Source organism: Bos taurus, chromosome 18 (assembly GCF_002263795.3).
Source record: "Bos taurus isolate L1 Dominette 01449 registration number 42190680 breed Hereford chromosome 18, ARS-UCD2.0, whole genome shotgun sequence".
Taxonomy (NCBI): domain Eukaryota; kingdom Metazoa; phylum Chordata; class Mammalia; order Artiodactyla; family Bovidae; genus Bos; species Bos taurus.
Window position 1 is genome coordinate 8,150,179 of NC_037345.1, and position 23,300 is coordinate 8,173,478.

The 23,300-nt window shown below is 56.0% G+C and overlaps 1 protein-coding gene across 2 annotated transcripts in view; it reads left to right on the top strand.

Annotated features, from left to right (window-relative positions):
• CMIP (c-Maf inducing protein) overlaps window positions 1-23,300 on the top strand; it is a 212,974-nt gene that overhangs the window by 105,779 nt on the left and 83,895 nt on the right. The window contains exon 1 of one of the 2 annotated variants that reach the window (XM_059877378.1): window positions 1-23,276. This exon is cut by the window's left edge and continues 27,427 nt beyond it. The exons of the other annotated variant lie outside the window; for it this stretch is intronic. The gene's annotated coding sequence lies outside the window, so the exon portion shown is untranslated. The remainder of the gene's footprint in view (window positions 23,277-23,300) is intronic. 2 annotated transcript variants of the gene reach the window in all.

The window sequence follows — 23,300 nt, forward strand, 5'->3', positions numbered from 1 at the left end:
GGAGGTCAGTGACCTGCTGGTGCCTTCCCTGTCCCAGCGTGGGAAGGCCCACATTCTGGGAAACTGCTCCACCCCAGGCAAACCGTGTGGTTGGTGGGTTGGTTGGTCGTTCACATCCCAGTTTCTTCAGGTGTCAGTGAGTCTCGGGTCCAGAGAGAAGTGTAGGCAGAAGATAATGAAATAACACAGTGAAACGACCTCCTGTCCCTAATGATCAAAGCCATGATAGAGGAATTCCTCTATAGGAAGAGCCAGGATTTTAAATGAAACCATGGCACGGGAACTTTCTTTTTAAAGGAGTGTGCACCCTGCTTATTTCATCCTTGGGAGGCTTCGGGAAGAAGGAGCGAGGAATTGGATCGTTGGCTGCGGGGTGGGGGAAATTGCGGAGTGGGCGCCCCAGAGGTTGGACGCGGGAGGTGGGGAGGTCCAGGTGGGGGTGCCCCCACATCGGGGTGTCAGTGAGCGTTGTGAAATCGAGAGGAGACCTACAAACCCCTGGCCCTGAGAGCCGAGGCTTGCTTCTCCCGGGCTGGAGGGAGGGCTTTGAGGGGAGGCGTGGACTCAAGTGCACTTTTAATCGGAGGAAGCGATGTCGGTGGAGTTGTCCCTTTACGTGTTCTGGCAACGCCTCCCATTTCCTGCGGGCGGTGGGCCATCTGAGAGGAACCGGACACCCCCTGGAGGCTTTCACCACCCTCCTCCCCTCCACGCCTGCTCTGTGTCCCTGTTTTCCAGATGGACAAAACGGGGAGAAAGCGCACTGCTCCACAGCCTGCTGCAGGAGGGCCGGCCTGCTCCGGGAGCTGGGGCGCGGGTACGGCGTGGAGGTTGGCTGGGGGTGGGGAATGGGGTACTATAGGATGGGGGCTGAAACTCCAGAACACTCAGACCTGAGTTCAAATCCTTTGTCCCTCCAGCAGCACAAGCCCCAGCCTTTTTATCTGCGAGATGGGTGATGTCACCACGCTCACCTCCCCCAGTGGTCATGCCCGAGAGGGGCTTAACGCAGTGCCTGGGTTCGGAAACGCGAGCTGTCAGTTGTCTGAAGCCCCTGGTGCAGAGAGGAGACCGTGTGTCGAGAGCAGGGACCTGATGTGCTTTGCTTCATCCGGCTGGTTTCCGGGGCTGCAGTTTAACCTCAGGATCCCAGGTTGGACCTCTGGAGGCTCTACCTGGGCAGCCCAGTATGGCAGCCACAGGCGGAGGATTCACATTAATTACAGCAGAGTTAACCTGCGAGTTCAGTTCTGCAGTCACACTAGGTGCCCCGTCGCCACTCCTGGTTGCCGTGTTGGGTCACTGATCCTGGGGGTGGGGTGGGGGTGTTGGCACTGCCAGGGTGCCCACCTTCCCGCTTCCCCGCACTCAGTGTCAGACTGCAGGCTGCGGGAGTGCCTGTCCTGCGGCTCCCTGGCAAGCTCTTGGCCCATCCCGGCCACCTGGGGCCTGGCCCGGCAGCCTTCCCACGCTGGGAGTCCTCCTGCTGGCAGGTCTGGCGCGTGGAGGGTGCCAGGCCTGGCACCTGGCATGTTGGCTTAGTCAGACCGGGCAGGCCCTGTCCTGGGCCCGCGGTGTTTGCGCGCCCTGCCAGGAAGAGAGGACGCTCTGGCGAAAGTGGAGAACCGCTGGAGGATTTTGTCCTGTATGAGTCGGGAAGCTTTGATTCACTGGAACGCGGAGGGAGGGGAAGGTGAGGGGTGTTTCTCTGTAAGAAGGAGGCTTTGACTTTGAGGTGAAATAGCCCTTGACCTTTGCTCTTTTCTTTCACCCATCTGTTCGGTTTGGGGTGTTGGGTGCTGTGCTCCACACCGGGAGGTACGTGGGCGACCCCTGGGGGACAGGGCACCGTCCCCACTGACAGGTCCCAGACCCTGGCAGGGACTGTGTGGTCCCCAGAGCGTCCCCAGGGCCCTGTGCACGGTAGGAGCTCATTAAGTGGTTGCTGGAGGAACTTTTTTTTCCAACTTTTTATTTTCTATTGAAGTAGGACCACTTCTGTATTCTATATAATGTTGTCACCTGCTGAAATCTCTCTCATGTCCTCCTGAGAGGGGATATTGATTGCTCCCAATTCATGGAGAAGGCACTGGCAACCCACTCCAGTCCTCTTGCCTGGAAAATCCCATGGGCGGAGGAGCCTGGTAGGCTGCAGTCCCTGGGGTTGCTAAGAGTCAGACACGACTGAGTGACTTCACTTTCACTTTCCACTTTCATGCATTGGAGAAGGAAATGGCAACCCACTCCAGTGTTCTTGCCTGGAGAATCCCAGGGATGGTGGAGCCTAATGGGCTGCCGTCTATGGGGTCACACACAGTCGGACATGACTGAAGTGACTTAGCAGCATGGGCTTCAAAGAGGTACCCCTGCCACTTCTGGAATGTTCTCAAGGAGAGTTGCCCGATAGCATAATATCTAAGATGGACTTAGGTGTACTGAGCTTACTGTGTGCTTTTGTGTGCACGCTAAGTCACTTTAGTCATGTCCGACTCTTAGCTACCCCATGGACTGTAGCCCGCCAGGCTCTTCCATCCATGGAATTTTCTAGGCAAGAGTGCTGGAGTGGATTGCCATTTCCTTCTCCAGGGGATCTTCCCGACCCAGGGATCGAACCCCCACATATCTTGCATTGGCAGGCGGGTTCTTTACCACTAGCGCCACCGGTACCTGCTGAACGCTTTACCCTGATGACCTCATTTACCTTTCATACAAACAAGGGACCTATTATTATCATTCCCATTATACAGAGGTGGAAACTGAGGCACAGAAAACTTAAGGCACACAGCAGAGGAGCAGCAACCCCTCCATCTCCTCCTCAGCTTTATGAGGCTTGGAACTTTCCCAGGACGCCAGCTTGGACCGCGTTGACCCTGGCACTGAATTCCTTGCCCTCACCCACCACGCTTGCGGTCGGTTCCAAAGCTGTCACTGGCCCAGGTTTTCTAGGAGACTCAGAGCAGGGCCCACGCAGGGCTGCGGGGAACAGAGTTCTTTACCCCCCGAGTCCAGCCAGTGGGTCTCCAGAGTGAGGATCTGAGCCCCAGGAAAGCAGGTCCCATGTGGAGGCTGACTTCATCCATTAGTGCAAAGTAAGCACCGTGACTGCGGGCCCTCGGGGCTGAGCCACGGCCTGGGACACGCAACCCGGGACACACGGCCCCTCCCTGCCTCCGCCTCCCTGGTGCCCCTGGGGATGCCGAATTTCTGCCAGTGTGACAGCCGGGAAGCTCTGAGCCAGAGCTCTCCGAGCTGGGTGTGGGCAGTTAGGGAGTTCCAAGTTCTAGTCCTGCCTTGGGCCCTTCCTAGCCCTGTGAGCGTGGGGTCCAACCCGAGTGGGCAGGACTCTGTGATGGTCTCACAGGGGAGGGGCAGTTACATCACTTAACTAGCCCTTGAATACGTTTTATAGACGGGCTGTGTTTCAGAATGAGAGCAGATGCTTGGAAACGCTTGCTGAGTGGCTGGTGCAGTAGATATCGAGCGCTCAGTAGATACTGTCTCACCTCGTCCCTGGAACAGCTCTGTGGGGTGGGGACCCCCATCTTTCAGCAAATAAGAGACCACAGCTTGTAAGAATTCTCTGAAGTGCTCTCAGAGAGAAAAGAGTGCACCCCAAACTTCATTATCACATCAGCTTTAGAGGAGGGGAGGTTCAGCTGTGCGTCTTTCATTCTGGATGAAGGCAGAGGGGTGTCTGGACAGTGTTCAGAGATGACAGTCAGGGGAGAATGTTAAGTGCTCAACCCCAGCCTGGGGACTAGTGGGCCATAAAATTCAACTTGGATAATAAGAGTGCTCTGGAGTTAGGCGGGTGCAGGGAGGAAGTAGGAGAAACAGTTCACCCGATGGAGTCCTTCTGGAGCGCTGAGAGGAGACTTGGTGTGATGCCTTCATCCAGCTTGCCAGCACACCCGCATTGGGTCAGCTCAAGAGCAGGAAACCCCAAGAGAGGCCTGAGAAGGGGTCCCGGCCTCTGTTTTCTCATCTGTAAAATGGGTACCACAGCACTGAATTCATTAACGGTCCCTCAGCACGCTCCCTCTTCCTTGCGGGAAAACACGTATGTGATTTTTTTTTCTCTTAGCTCTGAAAAGCTCCCCCTGCCTGGTGAGCTCAGCGGATTGTTGTGTGCGCATGCTAAGTCGCTTTAGTCCTATCTGACTCTTTGCAACCCTGTGGACTGTAGCCCGCCAGGCTCCTCTGTCCATGGGAGTCTCCAGACAAGAATACTGGAGTGGGGTGCCATGCCCTCCTCCAGGGGATCTTCTCAGCCCAGGCATCAAACCCACGTTTCTGATGTCCCCCACGTTGGCAGGCGGGTTCTTTACCACTAGTGCCACCTGGGAAGCCCACGAGATTGTTACCAGGGCTTTTTCTGGAGGCTCAGCGGATTCTGAGCGGGGAACATCGGGATCAGTGGTGAAGGGAGGGGAGGTGATACTGAGGAGACAGCACCCAGTTGTCGAGGGTGTCAAATACCGTCCTGCGGAGTTGGGACTTTTTCTGAGCGTGACAGCATTGCATCAGAGTTTCTTTAGAAGGCCGGTGATCTCCTTGCTGTTGAGAAGGACTTCCTTCCAAATGAAGAAACTCAAACTGCTCCCACCCCTTTCCTGGTGGTGCCAGGCATATCTTAGCCTAAAGTGAGTTCTGTTGCTTAAAGTGAGTTTTGTTCCACGATGTTAATAGGTGTGCCAGCAAAAAGTAAGAGTAACAGCAACTGCAAAACAAACACACCCGAAGGTTCTGCAGTGTGGACATGATACAGACAGCTGTTTCGGTTATGGGCCTTCCCAGGGCCTTTATGGGTCATCATGAATGGCAGCCCTCAGTGAGAATACCAGGGAGGCAGTTTTCCACGTGTGTTTGTCTGTGAGACCCCTCCTTCCCTCCCTGTCTTCCTCCTTCCTTCTTACCTTTCTCCTCTGTCCAAAACCAGCCTCAGCTTGGAACCCACGTTAGAGAGGGCTGTCCCTGTGAATTTCCCATCCCTTCCCCCTGGTCCCTTCAGCCCTGAAGGTGTGACATCCTCTTGGATCAGCTGATGGGCAGATAACTTTCCGGACCAGTTAGATAGGGATGCCCTGGGCTTTTACACATGGAAGACGTCACAGACAGCTGTGTGCAGGCACGCTCCATGGCTGTCTCTGGGGACGGTGGCCTGGAAGCAGTAACACCTGCTCCCCGCCGGTGGTGGCTGCAGGGAGGTGCCGCTGAAGGTGAGTCAGAGCTGCCTCCACACCGGTCCTCGGGGAGTGGTGATGGCGGAGCCGAGCCCAGGCCACCTCGGGCCCCGGAAGCCACACGCTTTCACCCTGGATGGCAAGGCCCAGCATCACCTGTTGACTTTCCAAGCTGGGTCTCTCTTACCTCTCTGGACAGGCCAGGGTGGTAGGGTAGAAGGGGCGCTTGGCTATGAGTCAGGAGACAAGTGTCCCAGGTCTTGCTCAGCTCCGTCAGCTCAGGAAAGTGACATTCCTCTCCTGAGCCCCAGTTTTTCTTTGCGAGTTCAGCTAAGAGGTCCAGTTTACCTTGAGCAAGCACGCTGACCTCTCTGTGCCTCTGTTTCCTCTGCCCAGAAATGGGGAGGGTGCCCCTGCCTGATAGAGCAGATGAATAGTCATCTACCTGGGCTTCCCTGGTGGCTCGGTGGGTAAAGAATCTGCCTGCAATGCAGGAGACCTGAGTTCAATCCCTGGGTTGGGAAGATCCCCTGGAGAAGGGAAAGGCTACCCACTCCAGTATTTCTGGCCTGGAGAATTCCATGGACTAACTAGTCCATGGGGTTACAAGGAGTCGGACACAACTGAGCGACGTTCACTTTCAACAACAAGCGGGAAGATGAGAGTGAGGGCCGCTGAGGTCAGCCGAGACAGGTGCAGTGGCCCCCCTGGGGCTGCTCGCCTCCCCAGGCAGCTCTCACAGCCACCCCTCTGCCTCAGACCCTTCAGCCCTCGCTCTGTTCTCTTGAGACACCCACAGATGCAGCTGCTTCTCCTGGCCCCACGAGCAGCCCTCCAGACTTTAGAAGGCAGTGTCCAGCTCCAGAGCACCTCTGTCCTGTACTGAAAATGGTTCACCTTGAGCCTCCTTCCTGAAGGGATCAGCAGGAACCTGCTGGGTCCTGCGTGTGTCCCTAGGAGGGTGTGAGGAGAGGGACCAGGGCCAGGCGGGGCCAGCTCTGGGGGCTCCGCCCAGGCCTCCCCCGCCGCTTCTCCTCGGAGGTGCCCGCCTTACCTTTTACCCACTGGGACTCTGGGCACAGGTTGCATCTGAAAAAAGGGTCTGCTGCTTTAAAAAGACAAAATGATCCGACGGGTGTGCAGAGCACGCAGCTAAGACTTGCTGAGGAGCCGGCGTTGTTCCTCGTAGAACTGAGCCCGCGTCTCTGGATTTGGAAGGGTTCTCGCTCCTCTTCGGATCCTTGTAAACAAGGAAGGTGTGTCTGCCTTCAGACATGCCTCGTTTACCAGCCCCTGCACTGGGTCTCCATCCCATCCCCGCCTCCTCCTGCCTCTAAGGACCCCCAGCATCACAAGCTGAATGTTTTGGCCACCGTCCAGGCCCCGTGTCAAGCACCTGCTCACGCTGTCTCGTTTCTTCACCTCAGCAGCCCCATGAGGTCACGGCCATGCAAGACCCACTTGGTGGACTGGTGAGGAATCTGAGACTCCAAGAAGGGAGCCGCAGAATCTCCCACTGCTGGAGCCTTTGACACAGTGGGCTGTGTGCTGGGCACTGACTGTGTGCTGGGCGCTGGCTGTGTGCCGGGCGCTGGGCTGTGTGCAGGGCACTGGGCTGTGTGCTGGGCGCTGAGCTGAAGCTCTTTTAAGCTCAGGTGACAATCACACCGCGTGAAATTACCCATTGTAAAGGGACATGTTCAGAGGCGCTTAATACATCCTTGTGGTTCAGCCGCCACCTCTGTCCACCTCCAGGACATCTCACCGTCTCCAGCAGAAGCTCTGTCTTCCTTCACAGTCACTCCTCACTTTTCCCTGCCGCCCCAGCGCTCTGTGCTCTGTCACTCCTGTGGGTTTCCATATTCTGGATGCTCCAGATACACGGAATCGTACAATACGTGGCCTTCCGTGTCTGGCTCTACTTAGCCTGATGTTTTCAAGGTTCATCCATGTTGCGATGTGTAACGGGCTCTTTTTATGGATGAATAGTATTCAGACCACACTTGGTTTGTCCGTTCATCCATCAACGGACTTCTACGTCATCCCCATCTTCTGGCTATTGTGAATACGCTGCTATGCACAGTGATGTACAAGTATTTATTTGGGTCCCTGTTTTCAGTTCTTTTGGCTACCGTACCTTGGAGGGGAATTTGTCAGCCTTGCGTTTTAAGAACCTTGTCTTCTTTACTCCTCACAATAACACTCTGAGGTAGGTGGAGATGTTTCAGAGACACAGAGTGATGGAACCGCTTGCCTCACATCCAACAGCTTTGAAGCGATAGAGCTGGGATTTGAACCCAGGGAGTCTAACTCCCAGAGCTTAGGGCCTTTGTCTCCTGCTCTCTGCCTCCTCCCTTCAGGGCCTGGGGACCCAGGGCATGCTCCTCCCACATTGGCACTCCAAGTGCTCGGTCAGCACCCTGGAATTCCTGCCTGGCATGGTTATGTGCTGTCTTGACAGGTCAGCCCCTGTCTGTCTTTCTGAGCCTGACGGGGCCAAGGTGATACTTTTAAAAAATCAGTCACCAGACCGAGCTTGAGAAGGGCAGGCGGGTCTGGACAAGTGGGGACCCAGAAATCAAAGGCCCGCATGCTGAGAAGCAGTGGCCACTACACCGCGAGCCCATGGGTCTCATTTGCTCACACCCTGGGCACTGCCCCAACAAGTGTATTGCTTGGGTTCCCGAGACCACGAACTAGAAACAGCGACTTTGGGAGGTGGGAGGAGCGGGGCAGGGCTTTCACGAACCGACATGCAGTCCTCAGGGAGCACAAACACTTGGAGCACTAGGCTGGGGGAGGGGGGCAATTGATGGAAAGGAGATGAGAGTGCAGAAATGCGCAGCGGTTGGGCAGTTGGGGCCCTGAGTGCGGGGCCAGCTTGCCGCTCACCGCTGCATCCTGAGCTCCTGACGGGGGCAGTGTGTGGTCACGGATGCTCAGAATGGCAATTAATGTCATCCAGAAAAGGGCAGAGGATATTCTGAATGGTCTGTTTACAGCAAGGAAAGAGGAGGCATTTCTATCTAAAATTATTTAAATTTTTCTAAAGGGCCTTGGCACGGAGGGTAAGCCCTGGCTGGTGTTGCCTCTGACCTTGGCGGCCTGCCTGGGCCGTGAAAGAGGGAATTGTTCCTGGGGCTGCAAACAGGACCCTGCCAACATCTGGGCTGCCTGGTCCCCGTGTCTCCCCACTGATGGCGAGTAGCGTCGGGAGAGTCCCAAGCCTCTCGTCTGTGTGAACGTTCCCCCCCCCCCCCACCCGTGTCACGAGTCCTGCCCCGAGGTCGGGGCTGGGGGCCTCTCCGGCAGCTGCGGTCCCAGCCGGCAGCAAAGGAGGCTCTGTTCCTTGACCCTGACTGCGATCGGCCACCAGGCTATTCTTGTTATTTGTGGAGCAACTGTCCGGGGCTAAATCTGAATTCTTTCTCAATCATTGCCCGATTTTGCTTCTTAAAAATAAATCATGGGGAATATTTGTCCCTGGGCAGAGCGAGGGACCAGCCGTCCATGAAAGTCGTCAGTAGAGTTTCCCACAGTCGGGTCAGAAGTTCGGAGGAGGGGGCAATGGGGTGAGCCCCCAGAGAAGGCCTGTTGTCTCCGAGTCCTTCTTTTCACCACTGCCCCCAGTTGGGGTTTGAGGAAATAAGTTTCTTTGGACCCAAGCTCCTCTCTGCTCTTAGATGTTGCACAGGTGCTCTGGATTCCGGGAGACACCAGAGCATCTGAGACACCTCACGGTAGCTCCTGGGTGCAGGGCCAGAGGGCTGGGCTCTTCTCTGAAGGCAGAGCAGGGCTATCCAGAGTCATGGGGCAGAGGGGCAAGGAAAGCCAGTGCGTTTCGGGAGCATCCTCTGGTGGCGGCGTCCCCTCAGAGAGAGGTCGGACGAGGAAGCTGGAAACGGGAGCTCCGGCCGGGAAGTCTTTGCCGTGTTCTAGAAGGAAAATGAGAGGCAGCAGAACTGGAGGAGCGAGCCTGGGGAGGTGCGGGTCAGTTGATGGGATGAGCGGCAGCAAGATCTGGCCCTGGTGATGGACTGACTTCAGGGCTTAGGGCTGGGAGTCATACAGTCATTAGACTTTGCAGGAGGCCACCTAGATGAGGTGCTGCCACATAGCAGGCTTGGGAAGACCACAGGGAGACCCCCTGGGTGGGCACAGCTTGGGTGGTGATCTGGGGGAACCTGGAGGACATCAAGGGGGTGGTGCCCTCAGGCCATCGCTAGAGCGTAAGCCGTCCACTGAGGCAAAGGGCCTTGTTCCGTTCGATGATGTGTCCCCAAACACTCAGAACAGTCTGGAAGCACTTTTGTGGCACACAGGAAGCCTTCAATAAATATTTGATGAATGAATAAACTGTGAGTCTGAAGCTCAGGAAACAGACTCTTAATCCAGTTTTGGGATTATTTATGTTGAGCAGAGTACAGGCAGTATGTGTGTGTGTATGTGTGTCCACGTGTGTGTGCCCGTGCGTGTATGCACATGTGTGTGTGTGCACATATAAAACCATCCTTCTCTCTGCCAGAAGAATGACCCTGTTTCTACCTTGTGTGGTCATAGAGTTTTCCATTAAATCGATGAGGCCATTGATCTGGGGTTAAGAGCTTGTTGACATCAACCGATTGCAGTCACACGCAGTGGCTCGCTTCGTCCCACCCGGCCGGCCGGTGCTCTTGGAAATAACCATGGCTTCATCCTGTACAGACCAGCCCGGCGCCATCCATCATCTGAATTATCAACACGTGATTCAGTGCCAAGAGATGATTTTCTGCTCTTGAGATGGCCTCCGAAAGAGTCCCCTGAGACACCCCTGCCCCGATGCCCCGTCCAGAGCAGGAACGCTGCCGGCCGCTGGGCCCAGACACCCTCACGTGAGACCTGAAGCGGGGCAGAGGCTTCAGGCCAGCTGCTCCACCATCGCCCTGCAGTCTAGAAAGTTCTTGGAACTCATTACACGCAGTCAGAACTTTTTAGGACTTGAAGTGAAGCTCACATAACGTGCAATTAGCCATTTGGTGGCCTTTTGTACCGTCACGGTGTCTTAGACACCCCGTTTATCTGGCTCCACAGCAGTCTCGTCACCTCCAAAGGCACCCTGCCTCCCCCTGCCACCCCGCCTCCCCCTACCCGGCGCTCGCTAAGTCACTCCCCAGCCCTCGAGAGCCACAGATCTGCTTTCCGTCTGTCTGGATTTACCCATTCTGGATGTCTCGTGTAAATGGAGCCATACGCTCGGAGGCCTCTTGTGTCTGGCTTCTTTCACTTAGCGTGGTGTTTCCAGGCTCATCTGCGTTGTCGCCTGCGTCAGTATGAGTTCAGCCCATTCTGTAGAGAAGTTCACGCCAAACCACAGAGTTTGCAGATGCCCTTCACTGAGCAGCGCTCAGGCCTCTTCCCTGGCCCCTGGCGGCTCCTCTGCCCGGGTCGCCAGCCTGCCCGTTGCCTGCCTAGAGGCCTAGGACGCCGCCTGAGTCTGTAGCCGGGCCTTCCCGGCCCGGCCCAGCCCAGCTCTCTGGTCTCACAGCTGCCCCCCATTGTGGAGCCGCCCTGCAGTGACACCCGCTCCCCACCACCCCGGAAGCTGCCCCAGAGGCCTTTCCGTCCCCTTGTCCCAGCAGACTCCTGACTCGGTTCCCCAGAGTCAGCTCTGCAGAACCCGTGGTCGTCCTCTCCTTCACGCCCGCCGGAGAGTCTGTGCCCTCGTGCGGCTCTGCAGTGTCACCCCACACCAAGCTCGCCAGGCCCCCGTCCTCTGTGAGCTGCTGGAGGACAGGGCTCAGGGCGCCGCTGGTCTGTTGAGTGGACGAGGGGCTCAGTGAACGAGCAGCTGGCGTTCTGGCCCTCGGCTGTCCCTGCCCCCTCTCACCAGCACCTGCGGCTCGTCACTGTGTCATTTATGTGTGGGTCTGTCTTTCTCCAGAAGGGATGTGGGGTTTGCTTGGGTCTAAACAGCTGCTTGTAGTGAGTGGGGTCACTGCACCTAACCTTCCGACTTCAGGGGTCCCTCAGAGGTCGGATTTTGGAATCTATTGTGTTAAGTAGGGTGCTGAGTAGTGGAAGGTGACTTTCACACCACTGTTTTGGTAAGTCAGGCTTAGAAATGCTCTTGATGGACAGGGCAGGACGTCCCCCCGTGGTCCTTTATGCCTGAGAGGGAAGACCTGCTGGGACTGCTGTGCGGCTCTTCCTTGTAGAGGTGACGACATGTGACTATTCTGATAGCAGCGTCGATAACGGAGGGGCATAGTTTGTTCATGGCTCACCTGGTTGCCCAGTTGCAGACGCATAGCAACAGCCATCTTTGGGGGCAACCTAATGAGTCACTCTCTACAAGGCCTGCTCACGCATGTTGGTTCCCTCGCTGTCTTTTGTGTTGGGGAATCGAATCCCACCTTCCTCAGTTGTCCTTTGGAATTACAGCCAGACATCTGAGGAACTCTCTGGATCGTAATAGTTTTTTCTAACTCGTCTCCCTCAGTCTCCCATCTCTGCCAGATAAACTCCTATTCACCCTTCAAAACCCAAGTCAGGTAGCTCATAATCTCTGAAAGCTTCTTGAATGACCCTGTATTTGCATTGGTTAGTTCACCTTCCCCAGGACTCCCATGCCTTCAATTCTGCCGGTGTCATACCCATGGATTTCTGATGATCTATGACTCCCCCACTCAACTGCTGCTGCTGCTAAGTCGCTTCAGTCGTGTCCGACTCTGTGTGACCCCATAGACGGCAGCCCACCAGGCTCCCCCGTCCCTGGGATTCTCCAGGCAAGAGCACTGGAGTGGGTTGCCGTTTCCTTCTCCGATGCGTGCAAGTCAAGTCGCTCAGTCGTGTCCGACCCTCAGCGACCCCATGTGCAGCCCACCAGGCTCCTCCATCCGTGGTCTTCTCCAGGCAAGAGCACTGGAGTGGGGTGCCACTGCCCCACTCAACTGAGAGGGCCTTAATTCTAGACTTTTTTCCCTTGGACCAGTTGCTTGACGGTGAGTGAGAAGGTGTCAGTGTGGGTGCTGTAAGTTGGTAAAGGAAGCAAGCAGATAGATGACCCATAGAGGGGCGGTGGCTGAATTCCAGGCATTCACATACATCCCTTGGGACCCAGGGAAAAGGGAACAGTCTTCAAGACCAAACTTACAGCGTTGGTTGGTTTGGGGTTTTCAGTACAGTGTGTTCCGTTGCATTTGGCAACACCAGTGGTCCAGAATGCTGCTGGGTGGAGAGAGAGGGGCGAGAAGGGGGTTGTGCACGACCCATTGCCACGGGCGGGAGTCCCGTGGGCTGCACCTGGACGTGGGAGCAGCTGCTTCCAGCTGGTGTCTGTTCCGTTGCGTTCATTCCCAGGCTGTCTCGGCTATTAAATATTTTTACTATCACTTCTGTTTAATACGTCACAGATAGGTCTTGTTTGGTAGGGAGAATGCCTGAGGGTCAGATTGTGAGGTGGTTCCCTGCGTCACGTCTGGACACGAGGGACCGGGACTCGGTGGACCACTTGACCTCTGCACCCCCAGCGCCACTGCATAGACACTCCTTGGCTTCCAAGAGTCCATGTCCACGTCGTAACCATCATGGTCCCAGTGACCGTCCTAGCGGCGACAGAAGGCGAGCTGGCCGCCCAAGGCCTCCCCGCCGGTGGGCTGTAGAGCTGGGATGGGGATCCAGACCCCTGGAGTCCACATCCCAGATAACTTGGCTTCCTGAAGTGACTAGCCTCTTCTGCCAGGGGAGCAGGTTCTGGGGTTTTTTTTTTTCCAGTCTTCATTTTTTTTTTAAGAGCAGTTTTAGGTTCACAGCCAAATCAAGGCGAAGGTACAGAGATTTCCTGTGTACCTGTGTCTGTCCCGTGCACCCCTGCCCAGGCGGCTCATTCATCCCAATTGACAGACACGCCACCCCAATCCCCTAAAGCCCGTCGCCTGCCTGAGGCTGGGGGGGGGGGTCCCTTCTGGTGGTGTACGTTCTGTGGACAAATACGTAATGGCCGTGTGTCCACCACTACAGTATTACACAGAACACTTCTCACTGCCCTAAAAAATCCATCCCTTCCTCACCTCTTCTCCCCGCAGCCCCTGGCAACAACTGATCTTGTCCCTGTCTCCAGATTTCTGCGCTTTCCAGAAGGTCAGATTGTTGGAATTACACAGTATGCAGCCTTTGCAGGTTGGCTTCCTTCCCTCAGTAGCAGGCATTTAAGCTTCCTCCTTGTCTTTTCGTGGCTTGATAGCTCGTTTCCTTCTAGTGCCGGATGTACCGCACGATATCCACTCACCTGCTAAAAGACACGTGGATTGCTTCCAGGTTTTGGCAGTCACAGAGAAAGCTGCTGGAAGCACCCCAGTGTAGGTGTTCACGCGGACACACGTTTTTCAGAAGCAGACTTTTAAGCCGTGGTCCTCGAGATCCCACCTCTGGGTGGTGAGCAGGAGCCTGCACGCGTCTTAGAGACCCTTCTGGCCCTGTGGCCCAGCTTCCCTGGAGAAGGGTCAGCAGGTCTGTGCGCAAGCGGCTGGCCTGTCACACAGCCTGGAACCTTCGGGTGGAAGCCTGCAGCCCCCAGGCAGGATCTGAGGCAGAACAATCAAGGAGTCCCCGCTTGTGATTTGCAAGGCGCCGGCGGTGGCTGCCAGCCATGCTTCCCTGAGAGTGATTGTGCTTATTTGCCTAAGCCTGCCTGCCTCCCGGAGGCTGGCGGCTTCTCAGAATCTCAGATGCCCGCTGTGTGAGACGAGGCAGGTAAGGGTCTCACAGAAGGGGCTCCTTAATCCCCAGAGATGCCGATCAGCCCGAGCCTCGTCTGGCTGCCCCGGCTCTCTGTTTAGGCGGAAAAATGGAAACATGGCTTTGCATTGCTTTTGTTTTCTGACCAGGAAGAGCACACAAGTCCATCTCGCGGGATAGACCCTCCGCCTTCACCCTCCTCTCTCTCTCTTCTTCCCTGTTCATGGATTAAACCTCCTTAAGAGGCTCTAGGTAGGACTGTCAATCAACGGGGCCCCTAGAAGGGCTGCCTCCGTGAACTCTGACCCTTAGTAGGAGGAGCTGGTTAGCCTGGCCTTTTTGTCACCATCTGGGGGTCTTGTCTCAGGCTGGGGTGGTTCGCCTCGGGAACCGGCGTGTCCCAGTGGATCTCCGTGTGATGCTATCCGCATTCTGAGCTTTCTTTCGAAACTGTGTGGCCACGCCAAAGCCCGGCCTCCCTCCCGCCCTGCTTTTGTTTCACTTGAACTTGCAGCCACTTGACACCCTATGTATTTTGCTTATAAAATACCCGAACTCAGTCTTGCTCCTCAACAAATTTATATTCCTAGGAACAGCATCTGCCCACATTGGAAGGATGTGTGCAGCGTGCACATGGACAGAGCTTTTTCTCAGCCTGCGGGCTGTGCCGATGGGCAGGGGTGGGACTCACGCCATGACCGCCCCCCAGTCTGGGGTGTGCCCGGCACACGTGGGCACTCTCTGTCGAATGATACAGCGTGCCTGGCGAGGAGGTGTCACAGTCATCCTGCCAGCCCCCACCAGGGTCTTGTCCTGTTATTGGAAACCATCAGTCCAAAGGAATCCTGTCTTTCAAAGGACACGTTTTCTGTTGAGTTGTGTAAAATACCTACAGAGAAACCCACAGCTCCTAAGCCTGCGCCTCAGTGGATTTTCACATCGGCCATGTCCCTGTCACTGTGCCCTGGCTTAGGCCAAGAGGGTGGCCACTCCCGAGACCCTCCTGGGTCCCCTTCCAGCCACCCCTCTCCCCCAGAGCGACCCCTGCCCTGCCTGGGCCAGCGTCTGGACCTTCTGTAAACAGACTCTCACAGTACAGACTCTTCTGTTGGTGAAACTCATCACCCTGCTGCATAGATGTATAGTCCCCTGTTCTCACGGCTGCGTAGCTTTGCACTGGGTGAATACCCCTTCATTTCGCTACTTGCTATCGATGGGTGCCTGTGGAGTGCTGCTGTGACGCAGGGGACATGGTGACGTGTGGGGGGCAGTCTGGTTGGGGGGACCTGGGAGTGGCGGTCCCGGAATGCAGAAGGTAGGGGAGAGTCGGCTTTCGCAAACGCTGCAAGTTACTTTCCAAAGGGCTGGGACCAGCTCCTGCTCTCACTAGCAGTGCTGGTCTCCCTCATCGCACTGTCACTGACTATTATCATTTTCCCCAAGTCTTTTTTGTTGTGGTGGTAAAATATGCATGATGTAAAATTGACCATTTTAGCCATACGGTTCTGTGGCATCCGTCCATTCACGCTGTCATGCCCCCGTCACCACCATCCTTCTCCACCATCCTTCTCCAGAGCTCTTTATCTTGCAGAACTGAAACTCCATACTGATTCAACTCCCACCACCCGCCCCCACCCCCAGCCATGGCAGTCTTTCTACTCTCTGTCTCTAAGAATCTGACTACTCTAGATTTCTCAAGTAAGTGGAGTCATATGGTATTTGTCTCTTTTGTGACTGTCTTATTTCACTTGGCATAATGTCCTCAAGGTTCATACATGTTGCAGCGTGTGTTCGAATTTCCGTCCTTTTTTTGGTTTGCTTTTTGGAATTTTCTAGATCCGTTTTTTTTTTTTTTTTAATTGATTGAAGTATGGTTGATTTACAATGCTGTGTTAATTTCTGCTGTACAGTAAAGTGACTCAGTTTTATACACACACACACACACACACACACACACACACACATGTTCTTTGTCATACTCTTTTCCGTTATGTTTACCACAGGATATTGAATACAGCCGCCTGTGAATCTGCTGTACAAATATCTGTTCCCTGGTGGAGTAACTACTTTCCAGTTGTCTGGGGTGTATACCAGAAGTGGAACTGCTGAATCGTACGGTGGTTCTGTGTATCATTTTTTGAGAAAACTCCAAGTGTTTTCCACAGCAGCTGCAACATTTTCTGTTCCTACCAGCCGTGCCCAAGAGTTTCGATTTCTTCATATCCTCACCAACACTTGTTCATATTCTGGGTTTTGGTTTTAGTTTGCTTGTGGCCATACTGATGTGTGTGAGGTGCTGATAGTATCTTTTTTTTAAGAGCCATTCTGGTAGGTGTGTAGCGATCCTTTGGTGGTTTTAATCTGATTTCAGAAGCATGAAGGTGTAGTGGATTTGTCCAGGTATCTGCCTAGAATCTGGATTATTCTACCCTGGGCTGTGGTAGCTGATGTTGGGTCACTGTCAGCGTTCTTCGGCCATGGTGAGGCTGCTGGCACACAGTAGGTGCCCAGTACTCACTCGCGGCGTTCAGTCCTTGTTGAGAGAGCCAGCCACATGCTGGGATTCCAGGGAGTTGAACTGTGGAAACTTCAGAGCCGCACTTGTCCCGACAAGTGCAGAACCCCCGCAACCCCCAGGCCATACTAACCCCCACAACCCCCAGCCTGTAGGGTCTCTTGTCTCTCTCTTTCTTTGCAAGAAAAGACCTGCTCACCTTTCGCAAGTTCTTGTTCCAGATCGGGGACATTCTGTCTCACAGAGTGTCAGAGACGGCAGGAGCTGAGAAACGTCTGGGGCCAGAGTAGCTGCCGGCCATGCCCCTGTGCCGCCCCCTCCGGGGGACCCCAAAAGCACACACACTCCTGAGCGGCATGCGAAAGGCCATCCTCGCAGCCCTGACCAGACAGGGCCACGTCCGCCTTGCTGCAGCTAGCACGGGGCAGCACCTTCTGGAAATGACAACCGACAGAGAGAAGAACTCTGCCCCAGCCCCGCCCCCAAGGGTGTCATCGGCCGCCTTTTGGATCTTGCAATGTGTTGGGGGCCAGCACCAGCCACACGTTTTCTCTTTGCTATGTTTGCATGTCTAATTAGAGCTTTTCCTTAGTCCACTTGTGGCTCGACGGGCATGCCTGTGGTGACTTCAGCGGATCACAATAGGCCCCCCGGGCCGGCCTGTGTAGCGTCAGAGCCGGTGTCCAGAGCAGGAGACCCAGTGGCACCTCGTGCTCTGCGTCCCCCAAAAGCCTCTTCCTTCCCCTGCCCTCTCTTCCCTCCTCTTCTGTTTGCTGCAAGCCAGTGGCTGCTCCAGGGCCTTCTTTGTTACCAGCATCGCAGGGCAGAGCAGCGATTCTGGGGATTAGACGAGTCGGGGCCCCAGTCTGGGTTCCACGGCTCCCCTGCAGCTGACTTTGCCTCCTGGCACCTTGCAGGCCCATCCGTAAAATGGGAGGAACGGGGCCGCACACCTCAGTGCGTTGATTGCTGATGCTTGCAAAGACCTTTGCATCGTCAGGCTTCGTAAAAAGGAGCCCAGTTCCTTCTCTCTCTTAGGCTGAGAGTGGGGTGAACCCGGGCCTGAAGTTCTCTTTGATGACAAAGCGTTAAGTGAAAGACAATTTCCACGTGTAAAAGTTATATGCTGACATCACCCTAGATAGAAAGTGAGGAGAGAGAACGGTCCACTCATTTTCTCCCGTCCATCTGTCCATCACCTGTTTATACTCCTCTTGAGTGGTTTAAGTCAGAAACAGCGCCAAGGCCACACCTGCCCCGTCCCCCGCCCGTCTTTGTTAATCAAGTTTTATTGGAACGCGGGCACGGTCATTTGTCTACCATCTGTGGCTGCAGCACACCTCAGCAGCACTGTTGAGTTGTTAGGACAGAGGCCGCGTGACTCACAAAGCCTAAAGAATTTACTGTCTGGCCCTTTGCAGGAAAGTTTCCCCACCTCTGGTTTAGATGGAAGGGCTGGAGTGCAAGTCCGGGCTGCACTAGTAACGGGCTGCACGGCCTGCGTGTGTGCTCGGTCACTTCAGTCGTGTCCGACTCTTTGTGACCTAATGGACTGTAGCCCACCAGGCTCCTCTGTCCAGGCAAGAATGCTAGAGGGGGTTGCCATGCCCTCCTCCAGGGCATCTTCCCAGTTCAGGGATTGAACCTGGGTCTCCTATGTCTCCTACATTGGCAGGCGGGTTCTTTACCGCTAGCGCCTCCTGGAAAGCCTGGCGGCGTGGCTTTTCTGGGCCTCAGTTTTCTTAGCGGTAACGTGGGATCACGGTGACGCCCATCTCGTGGGTCCTTCTAAGGAGTCAGTGGGCAGACGACCTGCACGGGCGCGCAGACGGCCCTCAACCAGGACAGTTGCTGCGGACGCAGGCAAAGGGGCAGGTCCCTGTCCTCAGGAGCGCACTGCACAGGATGGCGCCGGGGTGGGGCCAGCCTAGAGGGCCCTAGAGCCAGGGGGCCCTGTTTCTAGGCCGTCCGAGGTCACAGCTTTCCCTGGCCGACTCGCACCATCAACTGGCTCATCTGCGAGGACATGGCTGTGTGCCCCCCTGTCTCTGCCGACATCCTTCCATCCGAAACAGCAAGCGGATTAAGGCCTGCATGAGAGCGGCCTGTGATCTGGGAGCTAAGCGCTCACGTCAATCCCAAAGTGTTAGTTTTAGCTCTGCGCTCGCTCCAGTCTTGAACAGACACGCCCTTTCCTCCTGGAGCAGCGTCTGTGCGAGCTCGGCGAGGAGACCAGGCCTGAAGGGAACAGGGACGTCCGTTTCTGCCACGTGAGCCACAGAGAAAGTTTCTCGGCAGCCCGGCCACGTCCTTGGCGGCTCTGAGTCCAGCTTTGAGGGGGGTGCTGCCTCCTGCGGTCCTCAGAGGCCGGGAGAAAGACTCCTGAGTAAACCGAGCTCCATCCCCACCTGGTCCCACCCCAGAGACTCAGGAATTGTGTTCTCCTTAAGGCGTGGGTATGTGAGAATAGCGGCCCTTAGACGAGCTTGTGTTTACAGCAGACCTCCCGGGAACTCCCCACACGCCGATGTTCTTGGACTTAAAGCAGTTTACTCGGTGGCCCAGGAGCAACCCCACTCCGGGTATTTCCCCAAGTGGGAGCTCTTGTTCCCCTGCCCCCACCCCCGCCGTGCAGCATCTTCCTACACGGCAGCCCCAAACTGCAAATAGACAAGGGTCCGCAGACAGCGGGGGTGCATAGGGAGGAAGACAGCGTGCGATGGAAGAAGCTTTGGGCACACGTCTACACAGACAGGATGCCGAGCAGGAGAACACAGGCGCGTGGGCGTGCGCTTCCAGCTGCAGCAGCCCAGGGGCCCAGCTCTCGCGACAGATCGAGAAGAGCAGACACTGCCAGGCAGTCCTCAGGATGGGCTTCAGGGGGCCCGCCTCATGGGGTGTCGCAGATGGCCCATGGTTTGACCTGGGCAGGCTCGGCCTAGACTTATACAAAAGTAAATGCAGTCAAGTATTTGTGCTTTTTTCCATTTTGCTGTTTATATGGTCTGCCTTCGTTTAAAAAAAAAAAAAGGAATGTCAGAAATTAGAGGGTTGGACAGTCAAGGCTGAGCCCTGCTCGGGGTCCTGTCCCAGGCCTCCCTGGGAGTCCTTGTCTTCCAGCCCTGTCCTGAGACCGGGGTCCGCACACCGCAGGCCCGGAGACCCTCCCTTCCCTCTGCCGGGAGTGCCTGGCACTGCCCTGCCCACTGGGTCGAAGGTCGCCTCTGGGAAGCCTTCCCCAGTGTTCCAGAGTGTTCCTCCCCCTGGGCCTGCCCTTTGTACCTCACGTCGGCACCGGGGCGCTTATCACCCCGTGCCGTAGTTAGCTGTGTGCACCCGTGACACACACCCCTTCCCCCCACCGCCCTAATTGAGAGGCCCCCTCCTGCACCCTCTGGTCACCTTGGGGCTCCTGGGCCATCGTCTCACGGAACGGGCAGGGGATGTGGCACCGTGGACCACACCTGGCCTCTGAGTCAGCGACGTGGCCTTTGTGCTGAGCAGGCCGTGATGCCTCAGGCCCCCTCTACCGGGGACACCAGCCGCTCCCGGTTCCCAGGGGCCTCGTGAAGAGTCAGTGAGGAGGCGCCTGGGGCGTCTGTGATCCTTGGGACGTTTGCCCACCTGCTGGTTGGCCGTGTGCTGCTCTTGCGTTTGGCCCTCAAGAGCCTCCATCAGCCACTTGGATCAAAGACGCCCCAGGGTGGCACAGCACCCCTGGGGCCCTGGTTTCCATCTGGCTTCCCATGCCCACGCTAGTGGCCGGGGCTGGAAGGGTCTGAACGTGGAAGTATCAGCCCTCAGCTCTATTATTAAACTTCTTGAGCTGTTTGGCCATAAAAGGGGGCAGCTGCCATGGCTGGACTCGTGATTAATGAGCCCAAAAGGGCCTCCTGACTGTCTCTGCAGAGCAGCCCTGGCCAGCCCCGGACTCCGGGCCTGCCCTCTTGGCCTGGCCTCTGCTCTGTCGAGGTCTGTGCAGCAGGGACCAGGGGCCGGTGGCTCTTCCTTCTGTCCTGCCGATCCCACGGCCCCCTGGGCGACCCCTCCTGGCCCCCAGGGAGGCCTGGGCTATTGCAGGGGTGGTTGATGGGACAGAGCGAGGTGGGTGGGCCCGGGGCAGGCGGCCCAGAGCTCCTGGGGTACCACCAGACCCCAGACCAAATGTCCATAACTGATGAAAGCCTGCTTGGCGTCGGCATCTGGAGCTGGCCAGTGGCCGCCTGTGTGCCAGGCCCTGCACGCCAGAGTGCTTCTGTCTGATCCACCTGTTTGCAGCGATCCATGGTGATGCAGGGCCTTGGAGAGTGTTTGTGCATGAAGCCGTTTTCCTTCTTGTGTCTTGAATCAGCCCAGAGCCTCATCTTGGGGGCCTGCGGACGTCATGATTCTCACTTGCCTCTACAGAAATCCCCATGGAAACCAGCAGGCAGGCAGCCCTGGGCGGGAGGGAGGGGTTCCCCGGAGAGGCAGGGGAGGCGGAGCCTGGAGACATCCTGCCGGCCTTAGGGGCCGAGGTCAGAGGCTGTTGGGGTGGGAGGGGGCGGGGCGCCTGTGGTCACCCTGCTCCCTGCCTCACGGGAAACCCGAGAAGGTCCAGGGTTTGGAATGTCAACTTGAGGGCGTTTGGGGGTCCCTGGGGGCCTTGATGACATCTCTCCAGACCCTGCTGCCTCCAACAAGTCCAGGTGCTACGTGATGGGGTAGGGAGGCGGCCGTGGTCTCTTCCCGGTCTGTCTACAACAGGGCCCCCACCTGGCTCCTCATCAGTCTCTGAGAGCAAGAGGACAGAGGCACCCCGACCTGTCCCCCAGCTTCCCCAGGTGCAAGGACCCTGCTTTCAGAAGGACCTCCCCCCGACCCCACCCCACCCCGCCCCGCAGAAGGGCCCCCCGCAGCCTCTGAGATACCAGTACCCTTGCCCTGCAGTTACATCGCAGGCCCGCCGCAGCCCACAGGACCCAGCCAAGCTGGTGGCCCGGGGTAAAGGCCCCTGGTCTTAGCCAGGGCTCCCCAGTTCTCCTTAATTTCTCCTTAACGAGAGCAGTTTGGCAGCAACATAAAATATGCTCTTACCCTTTGTCCCAGTAATTCCATTTCTGGGAATCCGGCCTAAGGAAGTAATCCTAAACACGGGGCAGGAGAACGTGCTTCACAGGGACGTCCATTGTGGCGCTGTGTGTGAGCACGGAGTGGGACCACCGCGCCGTCTGGGGGAGGGGCCGGAGTGGTGATGAGACTCGAGGGGTCGAATATTTAACAGCTCCGAAGATGGGGTGGGCATATGCTGCAGCATTGTGTGGGAAAAGGCAAGTTACAGAACTGTATGGACCTTCAAAAAGTGAGGTGTTAAAAAATAACACAGGCGGTCTGCCAGAGTGCTTGTGAGCGGTCTTGATGACGATTCTGTCTGAGAGATTTCGTCCTATTCATCATTTCTCCCAAATTACCTTGAACGTTCATGTGTTGCCTTTCTCAGTCGGGTTTGAGTTGTAATTTACATTTGGTGAAATCCACTTCCTGCGTGTGTGCATCTGTGGACTTCAGTGAGTGTGTGTGGTCAGGTAACCCACCACCGTTGGACAGACTGTTTCCATTGCCCCCAGAGGTGCCCCCACTCCCGTGCCCCTCGGTAACCAGTCCCCTCGCCCCCCTGCTGGCCACCACTGGTCGGAGCCGTCGCTGTAGTTCTCGCGTATTCCAGGATGTCATACAGAGCCACACGGTACGATAACTCGTCATCTGCTTAATGTTCTCTTAAGAACTCCTCTTAGAGCGGGTTTTCCTCGCTCTCCTCAAGCAGAGAATTTAATTTTTCCTTTCTACCTAACTCAGCCTTTACCCCATGCAGGAATCTCCTCTGCTGTAGCCCTGATCATCGTGTTCAGATTACCAGGGAATTATCAGTCCTCTGTGAAAGCGTCCCGGCAGTGTGAAAGTACCCAGGATGAAGGAGGTCCTCGGCCTGCACACGCTGACACCTGCATCCAGAGAGGGCCCAGGGTCTTCCAGTCCCGGGCTGCCCGCACCCCTCGGAGACCTCAGGGGCTCCAGGGCCCGTCCACGATGCTGACAAGAGCGTCAGCAGTAGCGGTAGCAGCAGCGGGGCGCTTTTCTTAGTGAGGCTTTTGCATCAGGGCTATTTGAGAGGCAAAGGAAAGCTGCAGGGACACACAGAGAGCTCCTGCAGACCCCACACCCGCCTTCCGCGGTGGTTTTTCATTTGCGGGGTGGGGTGGGGAGGGTTGGCCTTGCTGTGCAACGTGCAGAGTTTCAGTTCCCTGACTGGGGAGCGAACCTACACCCCCTGCCTTGGAAGTGCAGAGTCTCAACCACTGGACCGCCAGGAAAATTCTCTGCCCGCCGCCCCCCGCCCCCAATGTTAACATCTTATGAAAGCACAAGATGTTTGTCACAGCTAATGAACTCATACTGATGTGCTGTTACTGAAGTTCACACTTTGGTTTCCTTAGTTTTCCCCTAATGTCGTTTTTCTGTCCCAGCATCTCATATGGGCCTCCAGTCCATTTAGTCATCTTGTCTGCATAGACTTGACAGGGACAGATGCTCAGACTCACCTTGTATTTGGTGAGGACTGTCGTTCGGTTGGAGTTTGTCCGATGTTTTTCTCATGGTTAGACTAGAATTATGGCTTTAGGGGAGGAGGATCCTGGAGATAAAAAAGTTTAGTGTTTCTCACAATAGTTTATTTTTATTGAGTTTTTCAGTGTGTTCCAGATGCTGTGCTGAGCCATTAACAGATTGGATCCCCTTTAAATTCTATTTTACCTAATAAATTCTCATTTTACCATTGGCGGAAGTGGTATCAAGAGAGGTGCAGTAACTTTCACAAAGACCCGCAAGTAAGTGGCTCAAACACAGAACTC